Below are 20,900 nucleotides of genomic sequence, written 5' to 3' on the forward strand. Positions count from 1 at the left end.
GAGCCGAGTCTGTTTTTCGCTGCCCAGGGGTTCTGGGCTCCAGCCGCTCCCTCCACCCCACCCTCACTCTGAAGCCTGAAGGTTTGTGCTGTGACGGTACAACCGGGCGAGAGACTGGGAGGAACTGAATTCGCTCGCTGTCGACCGGGCTCCCCATGGCTCGGAGCCCCTGCTGGCTATGGGCTCCAGGCGCTCCCCCGCCCTCACTCTGTGCTCTAGAGACCTGAGCACCTGTCGTGTGGCTGGGCAGGGAACTGGGGGGAGCCGAGTCTGTTCGCTGGCTGGTGGTTTTGGGCTCCAGCCGCTCCCCCCACCCCGCCCCAACTCTGAAGCCTTAAGGCTTGAGCTGCGGGGGTACAAACCGGGCAAGAGACCGGAAGAAACTGAATTTGCTTGCTACCGACTGGGCTCCCTGCAGCTCTGAGCCCTTGCTGGCTCTGGGCTCCCAGGACTCCCCCCGCCCTCACTCTGTGGTCCGGAGACCTGAGTGCATGCCGTGTGGCCGGGCAGGGAACTGGGTGGAGCGGAGTCTGCTCGTTGCCCGGTGGTTCTGGGCTCCAGCCGCTAACCCCACCTCACCCCCACTCTGAAGCCTGAAGGCTTGAGCTGTGGCGGTACACCCGGGTGAGAGACTGGGAGGAACTCAATTTGCTCACTGTTGACCCGGCTCCCTGCGGCTCGGAGCCCCTGCTGGCTCTGAGCTCCCAGCACTCCCCCCGTGCCCTCGCTCTGTGGTCTGGAGACCTGAGCGCATGCCCTGTGGCTGGGCAAGGAACTGGGTGGAGCTGAGTCTGTTTGCTGCCCGGTGGTTCTGGGCTCCAGCCGCTCCCCCAACCCCGCCCTCACTCTGAAGCCTGGAGGCTTGGGCTGCGGCAGTGTGGTGGAGCCAAAGATTGGGAGGAATTGAGTGAGCTTGCTGCCGGCGGCTCTGAGCTCCCAGCACCCCACCTCACCCTCACTCTGGGATCTGGAGGCCTGTCCTCTGGGAGTCCAGATTCTTGAGGGATTTGTCGGGGCGTGGACAGTGCCCGAACTGCAGCTGGTCGGTCCTGACTCTGGAACACAGGAGTGAGGCTGGAGGAGACCCACATCAGAGTGGCAGTTCCCTGAGGCAGCTGAAGCCATACCCCCTGCCTCCCTGGGCAACCAGAGGAGGCCACCCCTGAGTATAGGATTTGCCTGAGGTGACTCACAGACTCCGGAAACATCCAGGGTAGGGCCGACTCAGAGAACTGAGACTTCAACCCAGAGTAAGTACTTCACTGAGGTCAAACAGAAGCCAGCTGACAATAAGTCAGAACCACTCAGCCCCACCACACCAGACAGGGCCCCAGTCTCTCAGGCTACAACACTGAACGGACCCTCAACAAAACCCTAGGGGAAAAATCAAAGGGAGTAAAACAACCATGGGGCAGAATCAGCGGAAACTCTCCGGTAACATGAATAACCAGAATAGATCAACCTCCCCAAGGAAAGAAATGGCGGATGTAATTGAAGATCCCATTCATAAACAACTGGCAGACATGTCAGAAATCGAATTCAGAATTTGGATTGCATACAAGATTGATAAAATGGAATTAGGAATCCGAGGAGAAATTCAAAAGATGTCTCAAGAATTTAATGAATTTAAAGACAAAATCACCAAAGACTTAGACACACTGAAGCAAGAATTTGCAGCCCTTAAAGATATGAAAAATACAGTAGAATCCCTCAGCAACAGAATGGACCAAGCAGAAGAAAGGATTTCTGACATCAAAGATAAAGCCTTCGAACGCTCCCAAACTCTCAAAGAGGAAGACAAATGGAGAGCAAAAATGGATCATTCTCTTAGAGAGCTCTGGGATAATTTGAAGAAGGCAAATATACGAATAATAGGAGTTCCAGAAAATGATGAAGTGGCATCGATGGGCACAGAGGCCCTTCTGCATGAAATTATGAAAGAGAATTTTCGAGACATGCCTAGAGATTCTGAAATTCAGATAGCAGATAGTTTCAGACCTCCAGCACGATTCAACCCCAATAAGTCATCCCCCAGACATATCATAATTAGCTTTACTAAAGTCAACATGAAGGAGAAAATTCTCAAGGTTATCAGGCGAAAGAAAGCCATTACCTACAAAGGTAAGAACATTAGGATGACTGCAGATCCCTCTGCTGACACTTTTCAAGCCAGAAGAGGTGGTCATCGACTTTTATCTCCTAAAGCAAAATGACTTTCTTTTTTTTTTTGTTAGCAAAATAACTTTCAACCCCGGATCTTGTACCCAGCAAAACTGAGTTTCATCTATGATGGAGAAATTAAATACTTTAACGACATTCATATGTTGAATAAATTTGCCACAACGAAACCAACTCTTCAGGATATTCTCAGACCTATCCTCCATAATGACCAACCCAATCCTCTACTACACACATGTAAAATCACTCAGAAACACCTGATCAAACTCCAACTTCTACAATGGCGAAAAGATTAAAATTGTCCACTGCACTTTTGAAAAACTCGATACCCCAAATTTCACCAAACTTATCTCCACTAATATGAATGGCTTAAACTGTCCTCTAAAGAGACATAGGTTAGCTGACTGGATACAAAAACTCAGACCAGATATCTGTTGCTTACAAGAGTCACATCTTAACTTAAAAGACAAATACAGACTCAGGGTGAAAGGATGGTCATCCATATTTCAGGCAAATGGTAACCAGAAAAAAGCAGGTGTTGCAATTTTATTTGCAGACCCAGTATGCTTTAAACCAACAAAAGTAAGGAAGGACAAAAACGGTCACTTCATATTTGTTAAGGGTAATACTCAATATGATGAGATTTCAATTATTAATATCTATGCACCCAATCAGAATGCACCTCAATTCATAAGAGAAACTCTAACAGACATGAGCAACTTGATTTCCTCCAGCTCCATAATAGTCGGAGATTTTAACACTCCTTTGGCAGTGAGGGATAGATCCTCCAACAAAAAGCTGAATAAAGAAATTTTAGATTTAAATCTAACCATCCAGCATTTAGATCTAGCAGACATCTACAGAGCATTTCACCCTAACAAAACTGAATACACATACTTCTCATCAGCCCATGGAACTTACTCCAAAATCGATCACATCTTAGGTCACAAATCTAACGTCAGTAAATTTAAAGGAATAGAAGTTATTCCATGGATCTTCTTGGACCATTATGGAATAAAACTTGAGCTGAGTAACAACAGGAATCTACATACTCATACAAAAACATGGAAGTTAAATAACCTCATGCTGAACGATAGCTGGGTCAGAGATGAGATCAAGAAGGAAATTGCCAAATTTTTGGAACAAAACAACAATGAAGACACGAACTATCAGAAACTCTGGGACACTGCAAAGGCAGTTCTAAGAGGGAAATTTATAGTGCTGCAAGCCTTCCTCAGGAGAACAGAAAGAAGGAAGTTAGCAACTTAATGGGACATCTCAAGCAACTGGAAAAGGAAGAACACTCCAACCCCAAACCCAGTAGAAGAAAAGAAATAACCAAAATCAGAGCAGAACTAAATGAAATTGAAAACAAAAGAACAATACAACAGATCAATAAATCAAAAGGCTGTTTTTTTGAAAAAGTCAACAAAATAGATAAACCGTTGGCCAACCTAATCAGGAAAAAAAGAGTAAAATCTCTAATCTCATCAATCAGAAATGATAAAGATGAAATAACAACAGACTCCTGAGAAATCCAAAAAATCCTTAATGAATATTACAAGAAACGTTACTCTCAGAAATATGAAAATCTGAAGGAAATGGACCGATCCTTGGAAGCTCGTCACCTTCCAAGACTTAACCAGAATCAAGTGGAAATGTTGAACAGGCCCATTTCAAGTTCGGAAATAACATCAACCATACAAAACCTCCCCCAAAAGAAAAATCCGGGACCAGATGGTTTCACATCAGAATTCTACCAAACCTTTAAAGAGGAATTAGTGCCTATATTACTCAAACTCTTCCAAAATGTAGAAAAAGAAGGAAGACTCCCCAACACGTTCTATGAAGCAAACATCACCCTGATCCCCAAACCAGGAAAAGACCCAACAAAAAAAGAAAATTATAGACCAATATCACTAATGAATATTGACGCAAAAATATTCAACAAGATCCTAACAAACAGAATCCAGCAACATATCAAACAAATCATACATCATGATCAAGTTCGCTTTATCCCAGGGTCTCAAGGCTGGATCAATATACGTAAATTTATAAATGTAATTCACATAACAAAGTAAAAAACAAAGATCAGATGATCCTCTCAATCGATGCAGAAAAAGCTTTTGATAACATCCAACATCCCTTCATGATCAGAACACTTAAGAAAATTGGTATAGAAGGGACATTTCTTAAACTGATAGAGGCCATCTACAGCAAACTGACAGCCATATCATATTGAGCAGAGTTAAATTGGAATCATTTCCACTCAGATCAGGAACCAGACAAGGCTGCCCATTGTCTCCATTGCTTTTTAACATTGTAATGGAATTTTAGCCACCGCAAGTAGGGAAGAAAACGCGATCAAGGGCATCCACATAGGGTCAGAAGAGATCAAACTTTCGCTCTTCACAGATGATATGATTGTATATCTGGAAAACACTAGGGACTCTACTACAAAACTCTTAGAAGTGATCAAGGAATACAGCAACGTCTCAGGTTACAAAATCAACATTCATAAATCAGTAGCCTTTATATATACCAACAATAGTCAAGCTGAAAAAACAATTAAGGACTCTATCCCATTCACAGTGGTGCCAAAGAAGATGAAATATTTGGGAGTTTATCTAATAAAGGATGTGAAAGATCTATATAAAGAGAACTATGAAACTCTAAGAAAAGAAATAGCCGAGAATGTTAACAAATGGAAAAATATACCATGCTCATGGCTGGGAAGAATCAACATTGTTAAAATGTCCATACTACCCAAAGCAATATATACCTGCAAGGCAATCCCTATTAAAGTTCCACTGTCATACTTTAAAGATATTGAAAAAATAACACTTCATTTTATATGGAATCAGAAAAAACTTCAAATAGCCAAGACATTACTCAAAAATATAAACAAAGCAGGAGGAATTACGTTACCAGACCTCAGACTATACTACAAATCAATAGTGATCAAAACAGCCTGGTATTGGCACAAAAACAGAGAAGTAGATGTCTGGAACAGAATAGAGAACCAAGAGATGAACCCAGCTACTTACCGTTATTTAATCTTTGACAAGCCAATTAAAAACATCCAGTGGGGAAAAGATTCCCTATTTAAGAAATGGTGCTGGGTGAACTTGCTGGCAACCTGTAGAAGACTGAAACTGGATCCACACCTTTCACCACTAATCAAGATAGACTCTTACTGGATTAAAGACCTAAACTTAAGAGATGAAACTGTAAAAATACTAGAAGAGAGTGCAGGGAAAACCCTTGAAGAAATTGGGTTACATGAGTTTTTTATGAGAAGGACCCCCTGGGCGATTGAAGCAGCTTCAAAAATACTCTTTTGGGACTTGATCAAACTAAAAAGCTTCTGCACAGCCAAGAACACAGTAAGTAAAGCAAGCAAACAGCCCACAGAATGGGAGAAGATATTTGCTGGTTGTATCTCTGACAAAGTTTTAATAACCAGAATCCACAGAGAACTCAAATGCATTAGCAAGAAAAGAACAAGGGATACCATCACAGGCTGGGCAAGAGAATTGAAAAGAAACTTCTCCGAAGAAGACAGGCGAGCGGCCTTCAGACATATGAAAAAAATGCTCATCATCTTTAATCATCAGAGAAATGCAAATCAAAACTACTTTGAGATATCATCTAACTCCAGTGAGACTGGCCTATATCACAAAATCTCAAGACCAGAGATGTTGGCGTGGATGTGGAGAAAAGGGAACACTTTTGCACTGCTGGTGTGAATGCAAACTAATACATTCCTTTTGGAAAGATATATGGAGAACACTTAGAGATCTAAAAATAGATCTGCCATTCAATCCTGTAATTCCTCTGCTGGGCATATACCCAGAAGACCAAAAACCACATCATAACTAAGATATTTGTACCAGAATCTTTATTGCAGCCCTATTCATAATTGCTAAGTCATGGAAAAAACCCAAGTGCCCATTGATCCACGAATGGATTAATAAATTGTGGTATATGTACACCATGGAATACTATGCAGCCTTGAAGAAAGATGGAGACTTTACCTCTTTCATGTTTACATGGATGGAGCTGGAACATATTCTTCTCAGTAAAGTGTCTGAAGAATGGAAAAATATCCAATGTATTCACCCCTACTATGAAACTAACTTAGGACCTTCACATGAAAGCTATAACCAAGTTACAACCTAAGAACAGGGGGAAGGGGGAAAGCATGGGGAGGGAGGGGGGTGGTGGGGAGGGGGAGGGAGATTGAAAGGATCACACCTGTGGTGCATCTTACAAGGTTACATGTGAGCCTTGGCAAATGTGAAATGTAAATGTCTTGGCAAAGTAACTAAGAAAATGCCAGGAGGGCTATGTCAACTAATGAGATGAAAATGTGTCAAATATTCTATGAAACAAGTGTATGGTGCCCCATGATCATATTGATGTACACAGCTATGATTTAATTAAAAAAAAAAAGAAAAACAATATGAAAAAAAAAAGACTGAATTATAACAAAGACACCTCAGAAAGAAAAATTTAAATGAAAACATGATGGGCATGTTTCCATTAATAACTGGAAAACAACTTAAGAAAATAAAAATGAAAGAAAAAAGTAGAAAGGATCAGAGAGAAAGAAAGGAAGGGAAAACTGACAAAGAAGAAATAACATTCATATAGTTAAAGTTCCTACAGGAAAAAACAAACAAACAAAAAAAACCAACTCACAACAATGGAAGAGCACTAATTTAAAAAACAGATGACCTGGAATGGCATATGACAAAAAAGTTGATTCATAACCACCAACTCCAAAACATCCTCTAGAAACACTATTAGACAACAAAAACAAAACCTCATGCGACTCTAAGCAGAAAATACCCAACAGCCATTAGATTCGTCAAAATCATCATTCAACCATTGCACAATGCTGGTGGGAATGCAAAACAGTGCAGCCACTGTTGAGTTTTGTGCAAAAAATTTAAAGTAGAATTATCATGTGATACACCAATTCCACTTCTGGCTAGACACACAAAAGTACTGAAATGAAGAAGTGAAATAACATTTGTATTAGAGTGAAATAAACAAAATATAAAAGGACAAATATCATATGATTCTGTTTATATGAGGTGCCTAGAATAGTTACATTCATAGAAAATAGAATGGTGATTGGGAGCGGTAGGGTGAAGGGAAAATGGGGAATTATTGGTTAGTGGCTATGGAATTTCAGTTTGGGAAGATGAAAAGATTGGATTTCCTAAAACTCCACCAATCTTGCATTCCTAGGTAAATTTCACTTTTCACAGTGAAATATTTTGTTATTATGGTGTTGAAGTTAGTATGCTAATATTTTATTTAGAATTCTGTACTAATTAATATTTGTAAGTGATAATTAGTCTATAATTTTCCTTTTTGAACTATCATCAAATTTAGACCCCAATGTTATACTTGCTTTATAAAAAGAATGAGGACTTTTTCCTTCATTTTTCAATGTTCTGGGGACAGTATCTGGAGCATTGGACTCTCTGTTCTGAACGTTTAATAGAATTTCATTATGATCATCTTAGGTCGATTTCTGTAAATTATATTTCTTTGGAACTTATTCCCTTCATCTAGGTCTACAGACTTACTTGTATAGAGTTCTAGAAACTGATCTTACATTACTTTTTAAAAATTGGTTTTTGGTGATTCAATAGTTATTTCCCCTTTGCTATTTCTTATTTTGAATATTTATGCTTTCTATCTTTCTTAAGTTATCTTGTATTTAGATTGTTGAGTTTTTTTTTGAGAAACTTGGATTTGATTTGTTAGATCTACCTTTTTCTTCTTCTTTCTTTTTTTTTTTTTAGAGACAGAGTCTCACTTTGTCACCCCTCAGTAGAATGCCTTGGCATCACAGCTCACAGCAACCTCCAACTCCTGGGTTTAGGTAATTCCCTTGCCTCAGCCTCCTGAGTAGCTGGGACTACAGGCGCCCGCCACAACACCCGGCTATTTTTTGTTGCAGTTTGGCTGGGGCTGGGTTTGAACCCGCCACCCTCAGTATATCAGGCCAACACCCTACCCACTGAGCCACAGGGACTGCCCAGATCTACCTTTTTCTGTTCATTAATTTTTGCTTTCATTTTTATCATTTCCTTCTTTGTGCTTTCCTTTGGATTACTTTCTATTACTAGCTCTTTGAGTTGGAAATTTAACTTATACTGATTCTTTTAAGTAAATACTTTTTAAATAAATGCTGTTTCAAATAAATTCCATACACATGTAGTGTTTTCATTATCATTATTTATTAGAAATTTATAATTTCATTTTGTGTATGACCTTTAATTCCCACCTACTGCGTATGCAACATTCAGCAAACTTTTCCCACTTTCCTTTATCCCTTTCTCTTCTTAGTGGCATTTTGACCTTATCAGGACACACAGGACTGTTTTAACTTTAAGAAATCTACTACTGTAATAGATCATATTAACACATCTAAGGATAAAAAATAAAAAACCAAAGAAAATTCAAGAATATAGGATTGATGCATTTTAAAACCTTTTTATTTTGAACTAATTTTAGACTTACAAAAGTATCAGTTCCCATATACCCTTCACCCAGTTTTCTCTAATGTTAACATCTTAGAAAACCACAGTACAATTATCAAAACCAGGAAATTAGCATTGACACAATACTATTAACTAAGCTATGAGTATAAACCTTAATTAAATTTCACCAGTTTTTCCTCTAATGTACTTTTTCTGGTCCAAGATTCAACTGAGATTTCTTTCTTTCTTTTTTTTTTTAATTATTAAATCATAGCTGTGTACATTAATGCGATCATGGGGCATCATATACTGGTTTTATACACAGTTTGACACATTTTCATCACACTGGTTGATATAGCCTTCCTGGCATTTTCTTAGTTATTGTGTTAAGACAATTATATTCTACATTTACTAAATTTCACATGTACCCTTGTAAGATGCACTGCATGTGTAATCCCACCAATCACCCTCCCTCTGAGCATCCTCCCCCCTCCCTCCCCTCCCTCTCCTCCTTCCCCATATTCTTAGGTTATAACTGGGTGATAGCTTTCATATGAAAGCCATAAATCAATTTCATAGCAGGGCTGAGTACATCGGATACTTTTTCTTCCATTCTTGAGATACTTTACTAAGAAGAATATGTTCCAGCTCCATCCATGTAAACATGAAAGAGGTAAAGTCTCCATCTTTCTTTAAGGCTGCATAATATTCCATGGTGTACATATACCACAATTTATTAATCCATTCATGGATCGATGGGCACTTGGGCTTTTTCCATGACTTAGCAATTATGAATTGGGCTGCAATAAACATTCTGGTACAAATATCTTTGTTATGATGTGATTTTTGGTCTTCTGGGTATATACCTAGTAGAGGAATTATAGGATTGAATGGCAGGTCTATTTTTAGATCTCTAAGTGTTCTCCAAACATCTTTCCAAAAGGAATGTATTAATTTGCATTCCCACCAGCAGTGCAGAAGTGTTTCCTTTCTTCACATCCATGCCAACATGTCTGGTCTTGGGATTTTGTGATATGGGCTAATCTTACTGGAGTTAGATGGTATCTGAAGGTAGTTTTGATTTGCATTTCTCTGATGATTAAAGATGATGAGCATTTTTTCATATGTCTGTAGTCCACAACTGAGGTTTATATGCTGCATTTAGTTGTCATGTAGCTTTGGTCTCCTCCAATCTGTGACAGATCCTCTGTCTATTCTTGTTTTTCATGAACTTGGTGCTTTTGATGAGTATCCTTCAATTTTGGTTTGTCTGGTATTTTTTCATGATTAGAGTGAGGTTATTTCATTTTTTGTTAGAATACCTCAAATGTTGTGACGCTGTGTCCTTTTCAGGGCAAATATCAATGAGTCATGATACTGATGTGTCTTGTTACTGGTGATGCATGTTAACCTTGATTTTGGCCACGTGGTTAAAGGTCCTGTCTGCTGGTTTTCTCCACTGTAAAGTCACTATATTTCCCTTTATAACTTATAAGTATCTTGGGAGAAATACTTTGAAATTATACAAATATCCTATTTCTCTTCACATTTCCATACACTAATTTTAGCACACATCTGTGGAGCCTGTCTGCAACAGGCATTACTGCAGTGTTTACCAAATGACAATGTTGTATTTCCCTCTTTCATTTTAAATTCATTACTTAGAATTTAAATTCTAAGCAAAAACCATTCAGTCTCCCTGCTTACTTGTATTCAGTTATGTATATCAGTATGGATTCATATCTTATCAGTTATACTATCATTGTTTATTTTGCTGTTAAAATTGTTCAAGCTTTAAATTTTGGGAGCTTCTTCACGTTGGCTTTGTTCCTGCTTTAACCACTAAATGTGACAGAGGTGACATTGTGCCAGTTATAGGCCTCAGTCTTTTTTTTTTTTTTTTTGAGACAGAGTCTCAAGCTGTCACCCTTGGTAGAGTGCTATGGAGTCATAGCTCACAGCAACCTCCAACTCTTGGCTCAAGTGATCCTCTTGCCTCAGTTTTTCTATTTTTAGTAGAGACAGGGTCTTGCTTTTTGCTCAGGCTGGTCTCGAACCCAGCAATCACCCACCTCAGATTCCCAGAGTGCTAGGTTTACAGGTGTGAGCCACCGCGCCCGGCCAAGAGACTAAGTCTTAAGAAGTCTAGACAGCTTTCACTCTTAGGATCCTCACGTTACCATGTAAGAAGTTCAACTACCCTGCTGGAGAGACCATACAAAGAGGCAGAGGCAGAGGCCCTGACATTGTATGGACACAATGAGGCCTTTCAATAGGGTGACTCCAGCCTTCCAGTCAACCCACTAAAGTGCTAAACAGGTGAGGGAACCACCTTCCACAGTCCAATCCAAATGAGTCCCCAAATGACTGCAGCAACAGTAAAATCTACAAATCACCCAGAGCAAGGACTGCCCAGCTGATGCAGGGAAACCCAAAGAACTGTTAGAGATTATAATGTGGCTGTTCTTGTAAGCCACTAAGTTTTATGGCAGGGTTTGTTGTACAGCAGTCAATAACCAGAACCCTTCCAGAGACACTGTGCCTTCTCTCGTTAGCTTTCCTGTTGACAAAACATCTTTTGTATAATCAATGTACTTATTCAGTCCAGTGACCACTTTTCTCTGTTCCATAGCAAACAAATTATCAAGGCTGACTGATTCCATCTTTTTCGATTCCTCCCTACCCTTACACCAGCTGGGGTACTAGGGTAATGGCAAGAGCCTCATAACAGTCTCTGCAGACCATTTCCCAACATTACACTCTGCCTCAGATTTACTCCCCAAAGTAGTTCTATATAAACAAATCTAGTGATTCCTTCGTTCAGCAAATATTTATCAAGTTCCTACTGCATGATAGGTACTACTGTAAACCTCAGAGATACAAAAGTGAACAAAGACAAAAACACCTCACAGGCATGGAAGTCTAGAGGAAGAAGATGGACATATGAAACCAATAAATAAGACACACAGGATATCATAAAGTGACAAGTGATGTGAAGAGAAAAAAAGAAGGGAAGGAGAAAAGTAGGCTTTGGAATTTCAATAGGGTGGTTTGAGAAGGCTTCTCTGAGGTGACTGAGTGACAGTCGGAAGGACATGGGGCAGTGAGCCAAGTGGACACCTTTGAAAAGAACATCTCTGGCAAGATGACAGCCAGGGCAAAGGCCTTGAGGTAAGTTGGGCCTGGTGCACTCAGGGAACAGACAGTTCACTGGGACTGACTGGTGTGACACGACTGAGATAGAGTGGTGCAGAGGAAATCCAAGAATGAATGTAGGGAGATCAGATCGAGTTTTGTGGGACACTGGTTTTGACTTTGGTTATGATGAGAAGCCACTAGGTTCTGAAAAAACATAGGACATGGGGCGGTGCCTGTGGCTCAGTGAGTAGGGCGCCGGCCCCATATGCCAAGGGTGGCGGGTTCAAACCCAGCCCCGGCCAAACTGCAACAAAAAAATAGCCGGGCGTTGTGGCGGGCGCCTGTAGTCCCAGCTGCTCTGGAGTCTGAGGCAAGAGAATTGCGTAAGCCCAAGAGTTAGAGGTTGCTGTGAGCCCTGTGACTCCGCGGCACTCTACCCGAGGGCGGTACAGTGAGACTCTGACTCTACAAAAAAAAAAAAAAAATAGGACATGATGTGATTTACATTTTAAAAAATCCCACCAGTTGCTGTACTGGTTATAACACCTGTGGGGGACATGGGAAGAAGCAAAGAGACCGGCCGAAGGCTATGACCAACCACATGAGATAGTGGCCTAGATCATGGTGAAAACAGCAGGGGTTGGAGAATTTTAGAGTACAGATTTGCTGTACAGATGGGATGTAAGAGCAAGAATGGAATCAAGAATGACTCCAAGGTTTGGAGCCTGAGCAATCTGAAGGAAGGAAATGCCATGTCTCTGCTCCCTTTTATTTTTATTTATTTATTTATTTATTAATATTAAATCATAGCTGTGTACATTAATGCGATCATGGGGCGCCATACACTGGTTTTATAAATAGTTTGACACATTTTCATCACACTGGTTAACATTCTGCTCCCTTTTAGAGCTAAACTCCTTAAAACAATTATCTATAATACATTGAGGCAGATCGCGTTCCCAAGTGATCAGAGTTCAATGTTGGACACATTAAGTTTGGGACAGACAAGTAGAAATGTGAAGGAGACAGTAGGAGACTCAGATGTGGAGTTGAAGGCAGAGATCTAGGCTAAGCCTCAGACAGATGGTATTTAAAGACTGGGGAGTAGACAGGGCCATGAAGGAGATAGTATAACTGAAGAAGAGTGGTCTAACAACTGAACTGGGACCTTCTGCAGTGGAAGTTTGGGAGAAATGAAGGAGTCAGCAAAGGAAAGAGAGGAGAAGCAGCCTATAAGGCAGGGGGAAAACCAGGAAGACCTGGAAACCAAAAAGCAATTATGAGAAAGGAAATGTTAAGGAGGAATAAGGAACTATGTAAAATGTTGCTGAGAATTAACTATGGGCTTTAATCACAGGGAGAACACTGTGACTTTAACAAGAATATTTTTTTGGTGAATAGATCTGAAAAGGCTTACTGAAATGATAAAAAGATGATGCAAAGATGGCAATGGATATAGCAAGTACAGATAATTCTTTCAAGGAATTAAGCTCTAAATGGGAGGAAAAAAGGCAAGGAGAAGATACAGGAAGCTGGGGCAGTGCAGGAATGGAGACAGAGGGAAGGACAAGGAACCGAGGAATAGGCACAGGTGTAACTGAGAAGACACAACAGCCAATTAAATGGGAGGTATATTCGGAAACAACCAGGATGCAAGGAAAATATAGAGGCCCAGTGTGCATCAAGTTAAACAACTGCTGATGCAGAGTGGCAATGTCAGAAGAAATAATAAGAGTGAGTGGCAGAGACAGAGAAAACCATCATGTTGTTTCCAGATATTTCTCCTTATCCTTCCTCTGATCAGGGCTGTTCCAAGTGAGGATAAAAGGTATTTTTTTTAAGCAATTGGGGAGAAGCTAGGCATGGTGGCTCACATCTGAAATCCTATTACTTTGGGAGGCCAAGGCGAGAGGATAGCTTAAGTCCAGGAGTTGGAGGCTGCAGTGAGCTATGATAATGTCACTGTACTCTAGCTCAAGCAACAGAGTGAGACCAATTATTGGAGGCAATTATTGCCCAGGCAGATTAGCACATAAAAAAGATAAAGGCTTTTCACTGTTGTATAATCAAACATTCTAGAAAACAGTGCAAAACTCTGTTCCCCACAAGTCATTGAATCTTACCAAATTTTAAAGAGGTTATGAATTTCATCACAAAAATAAAACCCCATGGGTAATTATGAGTTAATGAGCTGGGGGATGAGGAGAAAGAGAAGATAACAGTCTCTAAGTGTTTGGGGATAAAATATTTCAGTTCTGAAAATATAAAAACAATGTCTGGTATGACTAGAACAGCCTTGCTCTCACAACACTTCTGTGAAAATTCAGCCTAAAGTAAAGTAGAGATTTTTTTGGAGTTACTTAAAAAACATAAGATTTAGAAAGCAAGTTTGCAAATTAAACAATATTAATGCCTCACACTTTTGCAATTAGTGAGAACTTATGAGATTATAAATTATAGATTCAGTTACTTATTAGAATAGTCAAATGGATCCCTTCTGAATTTCCTGTTCACCCTAAGCCATGTCTTACAGAATAATTATTCCAAACTTCAGTGAAATCAAATTCCCGTATATGTAATGTTATAACAAACATTGAAGTAGATTGCAACGAATCATTATGAGCATCGGTTCTAAATATTTACTAAGTGTATTTTTTTCAATACATAAATAAATCTAATTATAATAACATTAAAAAAAGAACTAACTAAATAAAAATAAACGATTAGGGAAAATTGAATATTGGCTGGGATTTAAATGAGGCTTGTTATTCATTTTGTTGGGTATGAAAGTGAAACTGTGATTACATTAAAGCAAAGAGTCCTTATGTGTTAGGGATGACTACTGAAGTATTCTCAGATGAAATACGAAAACTACTTAGGTAGGGAAAACAGAAAGGAAGAACAGAAGATGCAAGAACAGAATGTTGACAACTTCACAGTACCTGCCAAGCCCTGGGAAGGAGCAGTCTGAACAAACACTGAGAGTAAAAAGTAGGGGCAGGGATTCTGAACAAACACTGAGAGAAGAAAAGTAGGGTGATTCTCTTGCTTGAGCCTCACTATATATATATATATATATATATATATGTAAAATATATATATATATATATATATATATGTAAAATATGGGAGCACTGGGCCTGAAAAATATTCCCTGTGAAAACTGTCACCCTTAGAACAGGCTTGTTTTCTGAACCAGCTGGGGCTCTGGTCCCCGATGGGACATTGTAGGACACAGATGTCCAAGTTGAGCAAAGGAAATCCACTCATGGCTGGGAACACAAAAGGTAAGAGGCACTCACCTGAAGCCAGGCTGTCAGGAGCCCAGGATACTCTCTTTCCCCAGCAGGCAGGCCTCTCTGGGCAGGCAGGGGCCACAGGAGGCAGAACAAGAACAAAAAAAATGTTCAGGACAGTCAATGGAAATACTCAAGCTCCAGTAGGTAGTGCTTCTTCTTCCTCAATGGCATCAGGAATGGACGTGTCACAGAAGAAAAGTAGAATAGAATAGTGGGCAGCTTCCTGAGAAGCCAGCCTGTCCTGACATGCTGTTGACACTCAGCATGAGTTGATTCTCTGTGTCTGTTATTAATAATAATGAAAGGTAATAATTACTGAGCATGTAGTACATTCTAGAGCCTATTCCAGCCACTGCATGGGTTTTACAATCCAATGAAATACCTGCTATTACCCTCATTTTACAGACCAGAAGATTGAGGCACAGTGAGGTCAGCCACTAGCTCAAGGTGATACAGCTATACAGTGAGAGAGCCTAGAGGAAATTTTGCTGTAGAAATCATGTTTTCCTTCTTTCTTTTTTTCTTTTGAGATAGAGTCTTACTATGTTGCCCTCAGTAGAGTGCTGTGACGTCACAGCTCACAGCAACCTCAAACTCTTGGACTTAAGCGATTCTCTTGCCTGAGCCTCACAAGTAGCTGGCCCGCCACAACGCCCAGCTATTTTTTGTTGCAGTTGTCATTGTTGTTTAGCTGGCCTAGGCCAGGTTAGAACCTAGCGCCGTAACCACTGTGCAACGGACGCCTAGCCAGAAACCATGCTCTTAAACAGCAAAACTGATGAATCTCTAGGGGTTCTAAGGATTTTCCTCCTGCCCACTTTGAGATGAATCAAGATTGGTCAAGAGGCGATAAGTGTTCAATCTGAGTGATGGAGATTCGGTCTATGGAGTTCTATTTCTGTCTGTTTAAAATTTCTCTGCAATAAAAAGTTTAAATGGCATTTAAAATCCCAAAGCTTGGCCACACCAGAGGCATGGGAATCTGTGATTCTTGCCATCAATGACAGTTTTGGTACCTCTGAAAAATTTGCCCAGTGGGCCCCAGTCCGATCTCCACCTCCAAGGTCTGAACTCAGGGCAACCACCCCCACTGAGACCCTAAGATCACCTAAAATGATCACCCCACACCCATTTCAACCCCTGCTTGTTTGACCAGGTCAGCCGGTCCTTCACTCCCAAAAAGCAGAGGTGTAGTTAGGCCCGAAGACAACCAGCTCCAAACCGACCAAACCCTGGGGACACAAGATCTCTGGGGCAGCCCCCACCACACCACCAAGGAAATAAATATCCGACTGCCAAAAGTACCCCACTCCCCCAAATCCGGGTACGTGTAGCATGAGCAATTCCCTCTCCCGGTACTGCGATTTCAACCAAAACCAAATCTGCCCCAAGAACCTTAGGGCAGGAAGCCCGAGCCCTAGCTTCACAACTGAGCTTCACTCAACTCTCCGGGAGACGCAAGCCCACACCCCCAAAATAAGACATCTGGGAGAACACGGCCTGAGCCATGCCAGCGCGTCCCCCCAACCCTGTCCCCGCCCTATCCCCAGTGCCCCTAGGCTCAGCCTACAGACCAGCCAGTCTTCCAGCGCAGAAAAGAGTATGACTGCAACAAGGATCTTCTGGGAGGTTCACGCACCAGCGCCACCAAAGAACAAGGGGTCACTCCAGCCACCAGCTGAGGACCTTCTCCAGGGGAGCGGCGAGACTACACTACCCCGACTTCTCCGCGCGGCGCCAGGACCACACCTCCCAGGATAAAGGGCGCCCTGACAGCCCGCAGCTCTCTGGCCTCTGACAGATTCATATCTGGGTATCAGTGCCGTGTCACCTGGAGAACGACCACTGTGGCACTTGGAGTTCCCCCTTTTTTCTTAAAACCACATGCATACAGCGCGTAGAGGCTCCGGGGAAGCTCATTGCTCTCTGACTTTCGGAACGCCTTTGCCTCCGAGACCGCAAAGACTACACTTCCCAGTAACCCCTGCGCTCACTTCCGCATCCGGTGCCGGGCCGCCCATCGGCGCGTGGAAATGATGTGCGCCGGGCGTTTTTTTCCAGGCCTCTGAGGACGGCAGGCTTCAGTGGCCTGAGGACCAAACTTCTCTACCGACTGGTCAGTGTCGGCGGCCACGGGGCTCCCCGGCTGTAGGTTTTGGGTGGAAATTTGTGTCCTGTGTTGTGTGGGCGCCGGCAGGCGTAACATCGTCCAGGACATATGGTCTTTAAACTCCAGGGCCATGGGCAAGCCCTTAGTTTACCCAAGGACTCGCATCGTGTACGAAGTAGCGCCGGATTCTGATCCTACGCGCAGCCCAAACACCCGCAGGTGCCCTGAAATCCTTTTTCGTTTAATTGAAGTCCACGAAGTAAAGGAAAAATTATCACTCATGCTCTGGGGAACGGAAGCCTCATTCCTAGATCACAGCTTAGGGCCCAGCCCGCTATCGGCCTTAATCTTTGGGTCTTTGTTCCGGGTCGTGGTTGAAAGGCTGTTCTGGTGCCATCTGGGATGCCCCAACTAGGGAGCTTGAGAGGAAGCCCCACTTCACTGTGAGAGGGCTTTTTCATCCTTTCATTTCTTATTACCTTCCTCGGATAAGCTTTAAGAATCTTCATCTTGCTCTGGAAGACCACGTGGCTGGGAGAGCTAGGGAAATTTGAGAATTTCCTAAAATTCCTTCTTAGCTCCAGGAGGACCAATCCGACCCACTTCTTGCCTGTAGGTTGCATTATTTTGTCTTGAATTCAGTTCAGCCTTGACCCAGGAGAACTGTCCAGTCTTACTTTAATTTATCCCTTCATATCCTTCTCTGCCCCACTCTTGGTAACACTGTCACTAAGAAATAGCTGTTAATACACGTGGAAGTTAAAAGGAGCAAGGCATAGTTGTCCATGTTTAAATGTCCATTGATGCTGACTCTATGGTAAGGGCATGAATGGTTGAGATCTCATGGGCCTGGTGATAAGAAACCAGGAAGACTTTGAGGATGGGGGGGGGTCACCTGAGCTGACCTTAGGAAGAAGTGCAGATAAGGGAGTTGGAGAAGTACTTGTCAGCGCTAAGAGAACAGGAAGTGAGGTCAGAATCTCACAGTCTGAGCCATTGGGTAGACTGTCATGACTACAGCCAGAGAGGAAATAGCAAATGGTTTTACAGTAGGCTGATTTTCCACTTAACATAGGCAAGGATGCAGAGTAAATTGCCCCCATGTGGCATACAAGTGTTTAGTATGGCATGCCTCTTGTTTAATATGTGAAAGACTACCCAGCATTTAATAATTAGGAGTTTCCATCCAGAAATATGGGTTGCCTGTTTTCTGCAAATGTTCATTGCTGCTTTCTCCATCTCCTCTTTCCCTCTTGGAACTTCCCATCCACTCCAGCCCACCCCATCTCATACCTCATCTGGAATATGTTGACTGTTTTCCTTCCCTTAGCTCTTAAATCCTGCCTGTCCTTGAAGACCAAATACCCAGCCAGCTCTTTTTCATGAAGCCGCCTTTGATCACTATCATATGATGACTTGTGATTCCTCTGACCCCAGCTGTAGCTGGGAGCTTTTGAAAATACAATGCCTGGATACTACCCCAAGAAACTGTGAGTTCGGAGTGGAGCCCGCATCCATTCATAACAAAGCTGCTTTCACAGTAGGAAGGGAAAGTGTCATGTAATAATACAGAGGACAGATACACATACTATTTCGAAAAATCAGAAGTTTAGTTGTTGGTTTCTTGTTATTATTACTGAACCACACATGTGGGTCAGTCATTTAACCCAGTGCTTTTCAAACGTGCATATGCCTGTGTATCACCTGGGATTTTGTAAACATGGAGATTCTGAATCATGAATGCAAATTCTGAATTAGCACGTTTGCATGGAGCCCAGGTATCAGCATTCTAATGAACATTGCGACAACGCTGATGCTGCTCGTCATCAGACTACACTGCATAGCAAGAATTAAACCCAACCAGGGGCTCAGATCCTTAATTCTATCATAAACAGCTAGACTAAGACTTCTCCAAGTTTATAAAACTCAGACTACAATTCTATATATTTTATTTTTATGTGTCATTTAATTTAAAGCACTTCAAGGTTTGAAACTTTTTTCTTCTAAACCCATAGTAGCCAGACTAAAATCTAGAGAGTAGACAAGTTATGCTGGTTGAATATGGACCAGGCACAGGGTTACAGTCAAAAACAAGGTCTAGATATTTTACCTATCATCCCCAAGACAGCATTCTTGCTCCCTCACTTTTATCATGGCAAAAAAATGGTTCACTTTGTGCCATGGGGAGGCAACAGAGTGACAGGACTGTGTTCAGTATTATGGATTCCTGTCGTATTCAGGCTGTGGATTTCATCTAAATTTGGAGGCTGTGGAATCTTTCTCAGAGGACCTGTCCAGGAAGGCAATGCTGGAGAACTACAGCAATCTGATCTCGCTGGATGATGATGGCTTCTCTGACAACCTAAAATCTGACCCACAGGGCAGGCCCGGGCTAGATTTGAATCTACCAGCTCTGGTGTATGTGGCTAGCGCGTTAGCCACTTGAGCTACAGGCACCAAGCCACTCAGAGGTCTCTTACGCCACACCACTCTTCGCTACCTGGTTTACCGTTGAGTTCTGAAATAGTATCTAGAGCCTGTAACCTACAGTCACCTTCATGTCTTTCCCTATGAGCAGAAATACCACTTTCCAGACCAAAACTCCTCACCCAACTGGAGATGTCCAGGAGGAGTCACGCCATCTGCAGGTCCTGTGCCCGTGAGGGGCACTCAGTGCAGAGGACACAGCACTCAGCAGCTCCAGAAGGGGGAGACAGTGAGGTGTGAGGAGGAAGCTGCTCTCCTGGCTTCTAGGCTGCTGTTTAGAGTGTTTGGCCCTGTGTCTTCATCTGCTCTGGCTGCCATAAGAAAGTACTATAGAATTTTAAACAATAGAAACTTTTTTCCTCCCATTTCTTGAGGCTGGAAGTTTGAAATCAGGGTACCAGCCTGGTTGGTTCTGATGAGGGTCCTCTTCCAGATGGCTGCCTTCTTGCTGTGTCCTCACATGGTGGAGAGAGAGGTGCCAAGCTTCTGAGGTGCCTCTTATAAGGACACTATTCCAAGCCATGATGAGGGGCCTATCCTTATAATCTCATCTAAACTGAATTACCTCCACAAAGCCCCATCTTCATTTACCATCACATTAGGGGTTAGGCTTCTGTATATGAAAGTTAGGGTACTGCAATTCAGTTCATAATACCTTTCCTCCCTTCCAGAATTTCATCTTTACCCAAGAGAGTGTGGGTATACCTTGTCTCCTTCACCAAGAGACTGCCCTGTTTTTCACTGGGCTTACCTTCTCTGTCTTACATAGTCTTTCTCTGTTCATGTGCTTCTTTCTGTCTGCTTGATTTCAAAGGAGCACTAACCCTATGTGCCCAAAGCTGCTCAAGAAACTGTGTGTTGAATGTTAGAGAGATCTGATCAGTACCTTTTTTCTGTCCCACCTGTGTTCTCGCATTCTGATGGAACAGGTTTGATGTAGTAAATTGACTGTGATCCTGGGCAAGTTACTTGCCTTCTCATAGTTGTTCAAGATCATGGTTTTTCCCATGTCTGAAATATAAAGAGCAAAACTTCACTAATGTGACCTGTGAGGAGATAAGACATCCCACATTCTAGATGTCGTCATGGCTTTAACCCCAGCTTAGGTTTAAAGAGTCTGTTGTATTTTTAGGGAATTAAGAGAAGAAAAAGAGAAATATTTTGTCTTTACTATTTCTAGTACTC

General features: G+C 42.0%; 1 protein-coding gene across 3 annotated transcripts in view; it reads right to left on the bottom strand.

Moving 5' to 3' along the window:
• Window positions 1-17,034, bottom strand: part of ZNF133 (zinc finger protein 133) — a 46,863-nt gene extending 29,829 nt beyond the window's left edge. Inside the window, exons 1-2 of one of the 3 annotated variants that reach the window (XM_053574570.1) lie at window positions 16,758-17,034; window positions 15,122-15,401 (exon numbers count right to left, since the gene is read on the bottom strand). The gene's annotated coding sequence lies outside the window, so the exon portion shown is untranslated. Of the gene's footprint in view, window positions 1-15,121; window positions 15,402-16,692 lie in introns of all 3 variants that reach the window. The other 2 variants (XM_053574569.1, XM_053574571.1) reach the window with 2 other exon arrangements.
• Between the last annotated feature and the right edge of the window lie 3,866 nt (window positions 17,035-20,900).

Source organism: Nycticebus coucang, chromosome 21, assembly GCF_027406575.1.
Source record: "Nycticebus coucang isolate mNycCou1 chromosome 21, mNycCou1.pri, whole genome shotgun sequence".
Taxonomy (NCBI): Eukaryota; Metazoa; Chordata; class Mammalia; order Primates; family Lorisidae; genus Nycticebus; species Nycticebus coucang.